Source organism: Sceloporus occidentalis, unplaced genomic scaffold, assembly GCF_023333645.1.
Source record: "Sceloporus occidentalis isolate IW3139 unplaced genomic scaffold, rSceOcc1.0.p SCAF_1, whole genome shotgun sequence".
In the NCBI taxonomy this organism is placed as follows: domain Eukaryota; kingdom Metazoa; phylum Chordata; class Lepidosauria; order Squamata; family Phrynosomatidae; genus Sceloporus; species Sceloporus occidentalis.
Window position 1 is genome coordinate 87,729,880 of NW_028316981.1, and position 13,930 is coordinate 87,743,809.

Genomic DNA, 13,930 nt, shown 5'->3' on the forward strand with positions numbered 1-13,930 from the left:
ATTTAAAACTTAGCTCAGTTGAAAGTTCCTTAGTCATCCATCCTGGTTTCTTGAGACATCTCCCTGCATGGCAGGGGGTTGGACTGGATGGCCCTTGCCGTCTCTTCAAACTCTATGATTCTATGATTCTAAATACTTCCCAGATGTTGAGTGTGCGGGGCGGATTGTGTACGGAAAGGCATTCCCGCAATTAACTCGGGCCCGAGCCATGTAGTGCTTTAAAGGTGATAACCAACACTTTGTACTGTGCCTGGAAGCTAATTGACAGCTAGTGAAGGGATTTTAACACTGGTGTTATATGGTCAAACCTAGGTGTACCAGTGACTGATCTGGCTGCTGTGTTTTGGACCAGTTCAAGCTTCCGAACTTGGTACAATGGTTGCCCCTAGTAGAGCGCATTACAGAAATCTAAACGACAGATTACTAGTGCAAGTACCACTGCTTCAAGGTCCTTTTGGTCCAGGTAGGGATGCAGCTGGCGTATCAACCGGAGCTGTTACCAAGCACTCCTAGCCGTCACATCTATTTGAGATGACAACAGCAGAGACGGGTCCAGGAGTACTCCCAAACTGCGAACCACATCCTTTAGAGAAAGTGTTACCCTGTCCAGGACTGGTTGACAAATTTCCATCCCTGGACTTGAGGTATGTATCGCAAGTACCTCCGTTTTCTCTGATTCAACCTGAGTTTGTTTTCCCTCATCCAGCCCATTACCAACCCAAGGCAGGCATCCAGAGGAGAGATGTCATCCCTAGTCACTGCAGCAGTCAGAGACATAGAGAAATAAATTTGGGTGTCATCAGCATACTGATGACACTGCACCCATGTCTCCAGATGATCTCAATCAGCAGCTTCATGTAAATGTTAAACAGCATGGGAGACAGAATGACGCCCTGAGGGACGCCAGATGTCAGTTCTCTCTTGGTAGAGCAGCAGTCCCCCAGCATCACCATCTGGAATTTGCTCGAGAGGTAGGAACAGAGCCGCTGGAGCACAGTGCCCCCAACGCCCAACTCCTTCAGGCATTCCAGAAGGATACTATAGTCTATGGTATCAAATGCCGCTGAGATGTCCAAGAGCACCAACAGGGTCACACATCCCCTGTCGATGCCCAAACAGAGATCATCGACCAAGGTGACCATGACAGTCTCAACTCCATATCCCGCCCTGTAGTTGGTTTGAAATGGGTCTAGATAATCGGGTTCATTCAAGACAGACTGGAGCTGGAAGGCAACTGCCCTCTCGATCACTTTGCCCAAGAATGGTAAGAGGGAGACCAGTCTATAATTGCTTCTCACCAGGGGATCCAGGGAGGATTTTTTTTCAAAAGCAGTCTAACAACTGCTTGCTTTAATTTCAATGGAAATCTTCCCTCCTTGAGGAATGCATTAATTATAAATTGTAATAGTGTTTTTGTTGCATCCCTTCCCTGGGTGGTCAACCATGATGGGCAAGGATTGAGGGGGCATGTTGTCTTCCTAACACTTCCAAGAATCTTGTCCACTTCATTGGCATTTACAAACTCAAAATGATCTAGTCTACATAGTCCACAGAGTCACTGGACACCTCTCTTTCTATTTCTGTTGTAATGCCCGCATCCAGAGATTTTGTCCACAAAAAAGTCATTAAAAGCATCACTGCAGGCTTTAGTTGGTTCCAATAAGAAGTTTAGGTTGTTGTCTTATTGATCAATGTGTCCATTTATGAGATTTACTTATTTATTAAAATAATATCCTGTTTTTCTGCCACAAATATGACACCCGAGGCTGCCAACAATAATAAAATTCAAGCAAAACTGAGCTGACAATTGAAATATTAAATCAGATCAAAGTCTCTCTCTCTCTCTCTCTCTCTCTCTCTCTCTCTCTCTCTCTCTGTGTGTGTGTGTGTGTGTGTGTGTGTGTAAGCATCCATCCAGAAAGAACCGCATTCAGTAATAGCCCACTTAGAGGCAAACAGCCTCTCTGAGTACAAAGCTCATTGCTTGCCAGGCAAGAAATAAAAGAGTAGTCTTCCCAGCTTTATTGAGTAGGATATCCCATAGTCTGTAAGCAGCTATTTAGAAATGATGTTTCCTGAAGATACTAATTTTGGCAGAATCATGGGGAGAAATATAGTACTTCAAATTGCCTATGTTCCAAACCGTGTACCCAGTATTTTCAGTTGTGGGAAACAAACCAATAGCCAGTGAAAATTTTGGAGCAAGGGAGTCACAAGGCTCCCTTTGACAAGTCCTTGTCAAAAGTCTGGCCTCAATATTCTGAACTGCCTGAAGCTTCAAAACATTTTTCAAAAGCAGTCCCATATACAGTATATTGCAGTAGCCCAAACATGATATAATTGACATGTATCTGTATCTGTGATTAGATCCATTGGCCAGAATCCTAATGATAGTAACAAATGCATAAATGAGAGTTACACATTTGTAATTGCTTCATATTCATGATCCCTACATAGCTCCTAATACTCACTTACTGATCAGTAGCTCTAGGTAACCCATAATCTCCACTTAACAGTCAGCAGCCACTGTGATCAATAGGGGTCTGCTCCCACATCAATCAGGAAAGAGCTAACTGACAGTGTCACCACCCCTCCCCTCGTGTGGGATTGCAACAGGGACCCTTTTTCTGCCTGCTGTGCTTGAGATTGCTCGTGCAAAGGTGTGCAAAGCCAATTCTTAAGCAACAGGGAAGCAGATTTCCTTCAGTCACAGCATCTGTTGAATGGTAAGTAAGGAATGAGAGGGTCAAGCTGGGATTCACTATGTAGGTATGTAATTACCATGGTTAGAAAGCAACATGATATATAAAGGATTCTAGCTATCTTTTCCAGAAATACTGGAGTACAGCAGAAACCTGGGAATTTTTGTTTGGGAGAGTATTCAGGAGTAAGGCCAGACTCTGGATCTAAATCTTTAATAGGCTGAAAGTGTACTAACAGGGAGGATTTCATTGTGAATGGGGCCCCTACTTAAGACCGTGCAGTGTGTGTGCATGTGCACATGCCTTCAAGTTGATTCTTGGGTTATAGTGATCCCATAGATTTCATAGGATTTTCTTGGACAAAGACTACTACCAGTTGATTTGCCATTGCCTTCCTCTGAAATAAACCTTACAGCGGTGAAGTTGAAGGGTTTCATGGCTGGCATCCATAGTTTTTTTGTGGGTTCATAGCCTGAAAAACCCACAAAAACCCCTTACAGCTCTTGGTATTCCTTGGTAGTCCCCCATTCAAGTACTAATCAAGGCCTCATCTTAATTAGCTTCCAAGATCAGATGAGAACTGGTGCCTTCCGCATATTTAAGCATACGTAAACTTGTTAGTCATGCTAACATGCATTGACAGGCTGAACATATCAGAAGAAGTTGGAAAGAGATGTTTGAATTTGGGCCTTAATACACTTCTCAGATGTCTAGTATGATCTGAGGTACTTGGCTTATATGTTAATGTATCAGCACTTTTATTGTTTCTTCACTGAGTACTAGATGAGATTCAGCAGGGATTCAGGAAAATTCAGGATGGATGCTAGTTTGTAAAATAATGTGGTGGGTTTATGAAAAATACACATATTCTCTTTCTTTTTAAATTGCCCTTATTTTCTAGTCTGACAATGCTATTAAAATATTGCCTGCTGGCTTTTGTTCTTTGGAGAGAAATATGATCCCAGCTGGTCTGATACAACCTGCTAAGAACCTACATTCACAACATTAACCAAGCTTAACATAAGTGAGATTAGGGGAAAACAAACTTTGGATGTTTGTTTTCTACCTGCTCATTGGAATGCCTGTGCCTTACCTCCAGCCATCTGTTGTTCAATGGAACAGGCTGCTGGATTAGATGGACTGATGAGTCAGTCTGGTGTGTTACTTCTGCACTGTTTAACTGTTCAGTTTTACATTTTATGTTCTAAGTGTCTGTGTGTGTGTGTGTGTGTGTGTGTGTGTGACCAATCTTGAAGAATGTGTATCTTATTACTATCCTCACCCCTTGAAATGTACATTTTAAAACAAAAAAAATGAGTTTCTATAGCATAATGAAACAAGTGGAATAAAGTGTGTAATCTAATCTATTTCCAAACAACTTAAATACTGCTGTTTAATAATAAATGATTTGTAAACAGTTAGGTTACAACAGTAAAAATGCATTAGAAATACAATAAAATACTAATTGATCCCTTCCCAACCCCCTTCCCAATATTAAAACTACAATTAAACAATCAAAGTTTAAAAACAATAAAATGATATATACAGCATTAGGTTAAAATTAAAAACAATTTGGCAAGCAGAGAGACTTACATCACAAAATTGGGATCATATTCGTAAACATGCACAAAGGGAGGAAGCTAGAATTTATTAGCTAGGTTGGGAAGGCCTGCCATTATCTGAAACATTTCAATTGAAATGTGTCTATGCTCTGAGAAATGTTGTTGTTGTTCCTCCCCCTCCCCATTTCTCTTTTTAAACTCTCAGATGATGTCTTTGGTGGATCCCTTTGTCAGAAAGGCCATGGCAGGGTATCACAAGGAAAGCGAATGGAAAGAGTGGGAGGTTAATTTGTTCTCCCTAAATTTTAAAGCAAGGTCAATTAGCTCTCCATTCTACATAACTGGCCTGGTTAAGAGGCTGTGGTTTTTTAGTAGCTGGAGGAACTTAAAATGATTTATTCTTCACATGGGTTTCTTATGTTTTTTAAAAGGTCAATTATGATCATTTTGAGTGTGGGTGTATCTTTCATAACCAAGTAAACTCTAGTTCATCAAGGGTTTGTGGAACTTGTTGTGATTATTTTGAGTGTGGATGTCTCTTTCATAACCAAGTAAACTCTAGTTCATCAAGGATTTGTGGAACTCCTTTGAAGGCTGAAACACATTTACAGAAACAAGGTCTAGGTTTTAAATTATGAGCATATCTTTTATAATATTCATGATCTGAATAATCCAATAGTTGTTTTTATATTCCATTTTTTACCTAGAAGGTTTAATATATGCATGCCTCAGTCTCAGTCTTCTAAAGTCCAACTCAGTGTGATAATGACTAGTACTTATTGCTTGCAAATCAGTAAGTAGCACTATGCACCATATGTATCTGAAGAAAAACATGATGTCCAGGGATGAGTAGGAGATCCCACAGGCACGGGAAGGAATGCAATATATTAACATTGTAATCAGGAGCTGTGCCACAACCAATGTGCATATATTTAATAGACTGTGTCCTCCCTGTTGGAAAATATCACTTTGTTGAGAATTGTTAGAAACTCAGGAAAGTGGGAGAGACTGATTAATCTCACTAGCAGAGCAAACACAGCGAAATATGGGTGAGCAGAGGAAACTAGGTCCACTATATCTCCCAGCCCATGTGTCCCCAATCAAAACACAAAGTCACTTGGTTAGAGGGAAAATAAATGAGTTTACTTACAAAATCAGGTGTATGAAGAGATACACAGGTCTAGCTTCATGTTGCAAAAGATGAGGTAGAAAAAAAAGGTAAGCTATACGCATCTTAAGGAAAGTTTCTCTCAGCATGCAGGCATCTCTTCTGGACAAAGGGCAGGGTAAGAGATGATGGTGGTTCTTCAGGGACAAAAGATGAGATGTGCTCTCTTTGGGTAAACAGGAAATGAGGAGGGGCTGTTAGTAAGCAATACAACTACCATAGACATCCATTACTAGAAGGTCTCAGCATGCGAAGTTGCTATATATCCCAACAATCCCACCCATCTGACCCCATCAAAAAAGTAAAAGACTGGTGTAGTTTCCTTGGCTGAAGAAAACATTGTGGATCAACTCATATCTGAGGTGGTGGGTTGCCTGCCTTGTTTTATAAACATGTTGACAATATCTTCCTCTCTGACAACAATAAAGCAACAACTTCACAATGGGAACATAGCATTCACAAAACTTTATAGTCAGTCAGTTGTTTCTGATATCATTTAAGGAGCTGCAGTAGCAAACCTGTCAAGTCTTCTTAAGACTGAAAGAATAATGTAAATTTGGACATAATGAATTCTCAATACATTAATTCATCTGAATTTTAATGTTTCCTGCAGATTTTTGTATAATTAGCCAGTTCTTTGACCTTTTGAAAATCCATTCATCTAGTTTTAGAACTTTGGGACTGCGTCTTATATTTGGCTTATGTTATATGAGCAGTCATTATCATTAGGGATGCCATATTCCACCCTCAAATATGTGCATCTAACTTGTAAATTATGCAAATTATTACAATTATTCAGATTATTTATTTGTATTCTCAATATGCAAATTTAGCATATTAATAATTAAAATATGATCTACAGCTATGTTTCAGCCTTAGTATTATTTTTATAATAATTACTCTTCTGAAAGAACCAATATATATTAATATTTAAAGTGCTGGACCTGGAAGTGAGAGACCCAAGTTCAAATCCCTGTTTTGCCATATGATCTTGGAAGATTACTGCCTCTCAGAAAATCCATTTTACAGGGTTGTTGTGGGGATTACTAGCTAGACTATAAAATGGCCTTGTATATTTGTGTGATGGTAATAATGACTTTGCATTATGCACAACCACTTCTACTGTGTTCTTATCAGCTTACCACAGTATTTTTGTTAATTTTTTTTTTTTTTTTTTTTTTTGGTAAAAATTCACAGATCCATGAAATTATCACAGGAAGCTCCTGACAATAATTGCCATCTGATTCACAGGAGGAAATGCAGAGGAAAGTGAGGACAAAGATGCAAACCACACCTCCTTCCTTTGCACTTTAGCTTCACCTTGTACCTATCTCTCTTGTTCCTTATAGCCTCTCACTTCACCTTCTACCCTAACTTATCTCATTTCTAATCTTTCCTTACCTTGTGCCTTCACAATGCTTCCTCCCCTTGCTCTGTAGCTACACCTATCTGCGGCTGCACTTTCTTTGCCTCATTTTGCACCTTTGCATGCTCACAGAATCATAGAATCATAGAATCAGAGTTGGAAGAGACCACAAGGGCCATCCAGTCCAACCCCATTCTGCCATTCAGGAACTCCCAATCAAAGCATCCCCAACAGATGGACATCCAGCCTCTGTTTAAAGACCTCCAAGGAGAGAGATTCCACTACACTCCGAGGGAGTGTGTTCCACTGTCGAACAGCCCTTACTGTCAGGAAGTTCCTCATAATGTTGAGGTGGAATCTCTTTTCCTTCAGTTTGCACCCATTGTTCTGGGTCCTAGTCTCTGGAGCAGCAGAAAACAAGCTTGCTCCCTCCTCAATATGACATCCCTTCAAATATTTAAACAGGGCTATAATATCACCTCTTAACCTTCTCTTCTCCAGGCTAAACATCCCCAGCTCCCTAAGTCGTTCCTCATAGGGCACGGTTTCCAGAACCTTCACCATCTTAGTTGCCCTCATTTGGACATGCTCCAGTTTCTCCACATCCTTTTTGAATTGTAGTGCCGAGAACTGGACAGAGTATTCCAGGTGAGGCCTGACCAAAGCAGAATAGAGTGGCACTATTACTTCCCTTGACTTTCCTTGCTTCTTGCAGAAGTGTTACTAAGGTGTGTGGAGGGTTCAGGCCACATGGTGACACCCCCTCGGGGGTGCCACCCAGTGAGGCGGTACATCCAGAAGGATTAGCATGGCTGCTGGTCTAGCAAGAAAAGGTGTCGCCTCCCTTTCCTGTTCACCCAGCAGCTGCACCAGACCTGAAACGCCCCCCCAGAGGCTGCAACACTGTCCCCCCAGTAGTCGAGAACCTCAGAGCCTTTCCAGGGGTGGGCGGCTACCACTAGAGTCCGGTACAGCTGCTCTCAGAGCAGCCACCCCAGACTTTGGATTGGAGGATGGTCGGGGGAAAGGCAAGGTAGTTCACTCTTCACCTCACAGTGTGTAACATCAACCTCAACAATGGAACTGGTTTCTTTGTTCCACTGCTTGCAGTTCTCACCCTTTCTTCATCCTTGGTACAACTCCTTCCACTCTTGCATCTGTCTTCACCTTATGCCTGGTTTCTTGCGCCTCTGTATCACTTACTCTCCCTTCCCTCCTTTCCCTTCCCTTTCTATATCCCATTTATTTACTGTGCTCCCATCCCTTGCTTCTTGCATTTTGCCACTTGAACTTCTCACCCTCCTTCCTTCTTTCTCCTCACTCCCTGCTGCTACACCTCCTTTATCTTGGCTTGTATCCACCTGCTGCACCTTTTCCTCTTAAATTTCATTTACTCTGCTTAGTTGCATCTCTCCATCACTTCAGTCACTCCAAAACTCTCTGTAGAAGTCTCTGCATGGAGCTCTGCAAAACAGAGTTTAGCTAGACTTTGCTCTAAAACTAAACTTTCTTGCTGAGTTGTGACATTGACCCTGGGAACTAGACATAGAAATTGAGAGAACAAAAGTCACAAATGTCATCCATTGGCTAAAACCACTTAATGGCCAGAAGAGGCAAGTTTGTTTCTAGAAAACAAATGCACCGAAGAGTGACTGCACATTTGGCACCTAACTAGGGCAAGAAACTTACTTTTGTAACATTAAATATTGGAATGTGGGCCACATACAGTCCATACAGGAGCTGTGAAGCACACTTTGAAACTAGGTGAAATCTGGAAAACTGGATCGCATGGAAATCTAGTTATATAGGCGGGGTACACACCGCCAGAAAGAGGCGCCTCCATGGCACCTCTCTTTGCTCCACAGGAGCGCCGCAACAACCAAATTGTGCGACGCTCCTGTGGAGCAAAAAAGGAGCGCCCGGAAGCAGCTCCTCTTTGCGGTGTCACTGCAACGCTGCAAAGCGCGAGAGATGTCACAATGACGTCGCAGATGCGCCACCCCATCTGGAAGCGGTGCAGCAGAGATGTCACTGTTATGCGCTGTGTCTGGTGGGCGTGCCACAGCTGCAGCCCCCTTGTCACATGCGAGGGCTGCCAGGCGTGTGGGCACTCTGCCTACCAGGCAACCCTCGCATGTGATGAGGGCGCCTCTAAGGCCCATCTATTCCGGGCCATAGTTTGCTTTTTGAGCACGTTTCCTTTTCATTGTATCATTTTATTGTGAATGCTAATAGAAATAATAGTGGATTATCTCAAAATTCCTTCTTTATTTTATTCCAGGTTTGTTTGTATAGAAATAAGTCTGCCAAGTACCCCCCAATTAGATGTATCCTGTTTGTTCACTCTGTGTGTCATTCTTCTATTATACATTACTTCATCACTATTTTATACTAATACTAAAAATGTATCTGGCATTATTCAGATTAATGAGTTTGCTCTTGACCGGAATGAAACTGAAGTTTGAGTGGTAGCACTAATTTCACATCAATGTACATATAAGATGAATAAACCCAGCAATCCCAATTATTGCTTATTTTCCCAATTGTTCACGTACATTTGAAAGTAAGAATAGACAATATTTTCTGGAACCAGCTGTGAGCTAGAGCTCAAGCAATCATTTATATAATTAAGTTGCAAAAAATGCATTCATTATTTCTTGCTATTGTTTGGGGGTTTCTGTAGGACTGCCATCCAAGTACTCAGTAGTTTAACATCTGCCTACCGACAGTATGTTGAATGAAACATTAAAATTGCATGACAATAGTAGAAAGAAGACTATCATGGGCTATAATAGGATTAAGCTCTCCACAATTTCCAGTGTAAAAAACAAATATAGAGATAACTCCTAATTTCAGCAAACCATATTTACTTTGAAATAAATTATTTCTTAATATTTTGGTAATGAAGTCAGTTGAGATCTTTGTTACTAATCTATCTGGGGTACGGTAGATCTTGATAGTAAACATGTTTGCTAATTGTCATATGCATTTACTGGTATACTCTATACTAGAATCAGAATACATTAGATCTAGCCAACTCTCAGCCTAATTGCACACCCACTTATAAATGACAAGGCATACATATGGAGTGGGATGAACATGAGCCATACTTTATTAACTATTTACAAACCCCTAACCTACAGAGGGGCCTTCTTAGCATGCAAGAAATAGTTGAGACCAGAGATTATCCAAACCTTCCTATCCCAATAAAGGAGCAAACCATTTGGGCTCCACAGCTATGCTGCATTTGTCATGCCATGTCAATGACTAGCCATTTCACTTGAGGGGGATGACCCCAAGGGCCATTCCCTTACCAGAACCTGGTCCCTATATAACCCAAGGTACCAGTCTAACAACCAACTCTTTACCCAAGGTCCCACACTTCTCACTCCTGTCCTATATGACTTATTCAGCCCCTTAATAGCCTTACCTGAATGCCATGTTGGCAACCCGTGCAGGGTAGGTATATAATTCTCAGTCACCTTCTTTTAGCACTGTCAATAAGGTGATTGGGCCAAAAAAAAAAAAAATCCATACCTGGTCCCCAAAGTCAACTTGACAAAGCCTGCATTAACCCACAGAACAGGAAGGTGGACTGAATGATGAAAAATGAAGCTGAAGTACACAAGGGGCAGGATTTGCTGCACCTAAACCCTGTGTCGGTTGTGTCATGAAATGTGCATCATGGTGCTGTTTGTCATTTCTTCCTTTTCCAGAGCACATAAAGCCCCTCCCCTCCCCTCCAGTAGACTATAGATTTTTAGAGGAACAAGTGCTAATATTCAATTGTTTACTGAGATAGACTCACTGAATTTGCTGTATGTCCCAGATTTGGGGGAAAGGCAGATTATAAATAAATAAATGATCAATCAATCAGTAAGTCAATAGGAACTTGGTAAGTTAACACTATGTTAACTCAATTGGTTCTACTCTAATTTAGACTGGATTTAGTCCTTTAGGTATGATAGGAAAGCAACATAGCATAAAAACCAAGGCATCAGAGCAAGAGCTAACCAACAACAAACATACCTTTTACAAAAAGATTTGAACAGCACCAGTTCAAAGGTTTTAATTATGACATTTCTAAGGCAAAGAAAAAGAATTTAAAATTTGGTCAACAAGATGGTGTGGCAACCTTGAGTATCACAGAATTTGCCAATTTTGCAAGTTTTCATTGGATCCATAAGAAAAAATAACCATAAGAGAAATTAGCTCATGAAAATGATGCACAGAGAAACAGTCCATTAAACTTTTTCATCACTGTCTATCTACTTCAGCCAAGTCTTAACAATAATTCAGTTTCTTTCCACTGGTCCTTTTGAGGTTTGGTTTCTACTGATAAAGCAGAACAGCAGTGCCAGGAAACAAGCTATCAGTTCAAGAAGTAGAAATCAGAAGGAGCCAAGTCAGAGAGTGTTGCAGCAGACCCAGATTTCCATCATCTGTACAGCATTGGAAAGGGGTTTGGATTATGTAGTCCATCCCTTCCATATTGCAGAAGCTGCAACAAAACATGAGCAAACCTACAAAAAACTATGGATGCCGGCCATGAAAGCCTTCCACTTCACAAACCTACATACTTCTAACAGAGACAAGCCCACCGCTTCACTGTTCTGTACCACTGTGAAATAACTATTACACTGTTCTGTTACTCTGACAATCTGTTCTGCTGTCATATAGCTCTTGCTGTTAGGGGATTCTCCTAAAATTAAGCTAAAATCTGCCACCCTGTAAATTCAATTTAGACTTGTCCTCTGGAGCAATAGAAAACAAGTCTGCTCTGTCTTGTGCATCACAGCCCCTTCAGATATTTGTAGAATGCTATGATTTCTCCTTAATCTTCTGTACTACAAACTAAAGTTATCTAGCAATCTGTCAACATCAGATGCAGCCTAAGAGGGACAAAATAGGAGTAGAACAAAAACTTACTGTACAATGGATACTATAAGCCTGTTTGTGCAACCTGGGGATGCATTAGCCTTTTTAGCAGTTATGTTATAATACTGGCTCATGATCATGAATTTCCTCTAGTCCTTCATTCAAGTAATTTCTTCATAACACAGGGCTTTGAACAGAATCCTGTAACAGTTCACTTGAGATCTCCCCTCTAGTTCATGAAGAACTAGAGTTTGACTTCACAATGGTGCTAGATCTTTATGTCAGCTAACCATTTGACAAAGGGGCTGAACAGACAAAGGTGAAAAGCCAGCTTACTCCCGAGATTTCTCAATTTGCAGGGAGAACCTGCTGACTGTACCACCAGGCTAAACATTGGTTAGTCCATATCCTCTCCCCCTCTCCCATTTATCTGCAAGGACAGATCTGCCAAAACAGGTTATTTGCAGGCAAAAGCTGTGCATGTACATGAGTGCACAGAATCAATGCCAGTGGTCATCAATCACCACCCTCATCCCACCTACCTGTCAGCCCCTTTGACAGTCCACTCAGCTAACTGTGTAACCAGCCACTTGACTGCACAAGTGATAGACTACCATATGGTACATTGGTGCATTCAGTGATAAATTGGCACAGCACTGTAATAGAGGCCCCTGTACATGAACCTTTTCTCGTTTCCCCTATGACTCCCTGTTCAACAGGCCAGTTTGTTGATGTTATGATTAAATCCATTGTATTGTTGGTGGCACCGTGTGTTAGTCATCATTTCGCTTCATGTGGTGTGTGATGCTGTGTAACAGTGCAGCTGACAACTCATGCACATGTGTGATCAATTTGCAGATGGGTGACAAAACAAATTATGGGCAGCAATGACACCAGTGCCTTGCTGTCTCCTTCCCCTGTCTCTATTCTTGTGCACAGGTTGCACTCCAGTGTGATAGTTTGCATTTTCCAGCTTGAATTCAAACAGTCCGGGAGTTATTTTCCTCTGACATTTAGCCCCAGAGTACAGCTTCATCCTGGATTCCTCCCATGTTAGCCATGTGTATCATTTAAATAGATAAGTTTCAAAATAGGGCAAATCTGTGTCTTGTCGCTTATGTGGACAGCCCCTAAGTCTTCTGTGATTATTCCAACATGCCTAAAGAAACTGATTAAGGAGATTATCACATACAAAAATAAAGCGACTTACCCCTGCTGGAATAGAGTCACTTACAGGATGCAGTCAGGAATTATTGCACTAAAAATACCACCAGTGCCACTGAGCAACTACATACCGGCTGCATCCAGGCTCTCAGCCATGCTCAGCTGGCCAATTTGCAAACACAGGAAGCTCCGGGAAATATTTTAGGTCAAACAAAGTCTTCTTTGACAACAAGAAATGACCTCAAATTTGACTTCTTGGTTACTTCCTGTAGGAAAATTTTTCTCCTGAGCTTAAAAAAGCTGGGGTGGGCCCAGAAATGTGGAGAAATTGACCATAAGCCCCCACAAAAGTGGTCTGGGGTATATGCTACCTTAATGTGTTGTACTGCCTTTTATCCACTGCTTTTAAAATATGTTTTTAATGATTGTAATTTTATAAATAGTTTAATGGCATTTTAAATATAATTGTTCATATGTTTTATCTATAGGCATGATATTTCTTTTTTTATCTTTTAAGCCTTGAGTTTCAGCTTTGGGAAAAGTTGGGGTATAAATAAAGTAACACAATTCAATAACATATTTGTTGACAAAATGGTAAAAATAAGGAATGAAGAGTATAATTATGTGGATAATATAGCTGAACAATGGTACGCTGCATGTTAATGGATTTGCATGTTGTTGTTCTTGTTGTGGTGGTGGTGGTGGTGGTGGTGTGCCTTCAAGTCATTTCTGACTTATGGTGACCCTAAGACTAACCTGTCATGTGTTTTTCTTGGCAAGAGTTTTCAGAGGGCCTTTGCCTTTGCCTTCCTTTCAGGTTGAGAGACTGTTACTTGCCCAGGGTCATCCACTAGGTTTTCTAGGGCTCAGTGGGCATTTGAACCCTAGTCTCCTGAATCATAGTCCAACACTAAACCACATGGCTTCCTGTTACCACTTAGGATATCACAAATGATAAAATGCATAATTAATCAAACCATTCAGGCACAGCATACCTGAGCATTTGGAAAAAGTGCTGTTCTTATGCAAGGTTTTCACTTTTGGTATTATTTTGCTTTAAAATGATGTTTTTACATTATGACTTTTTCTT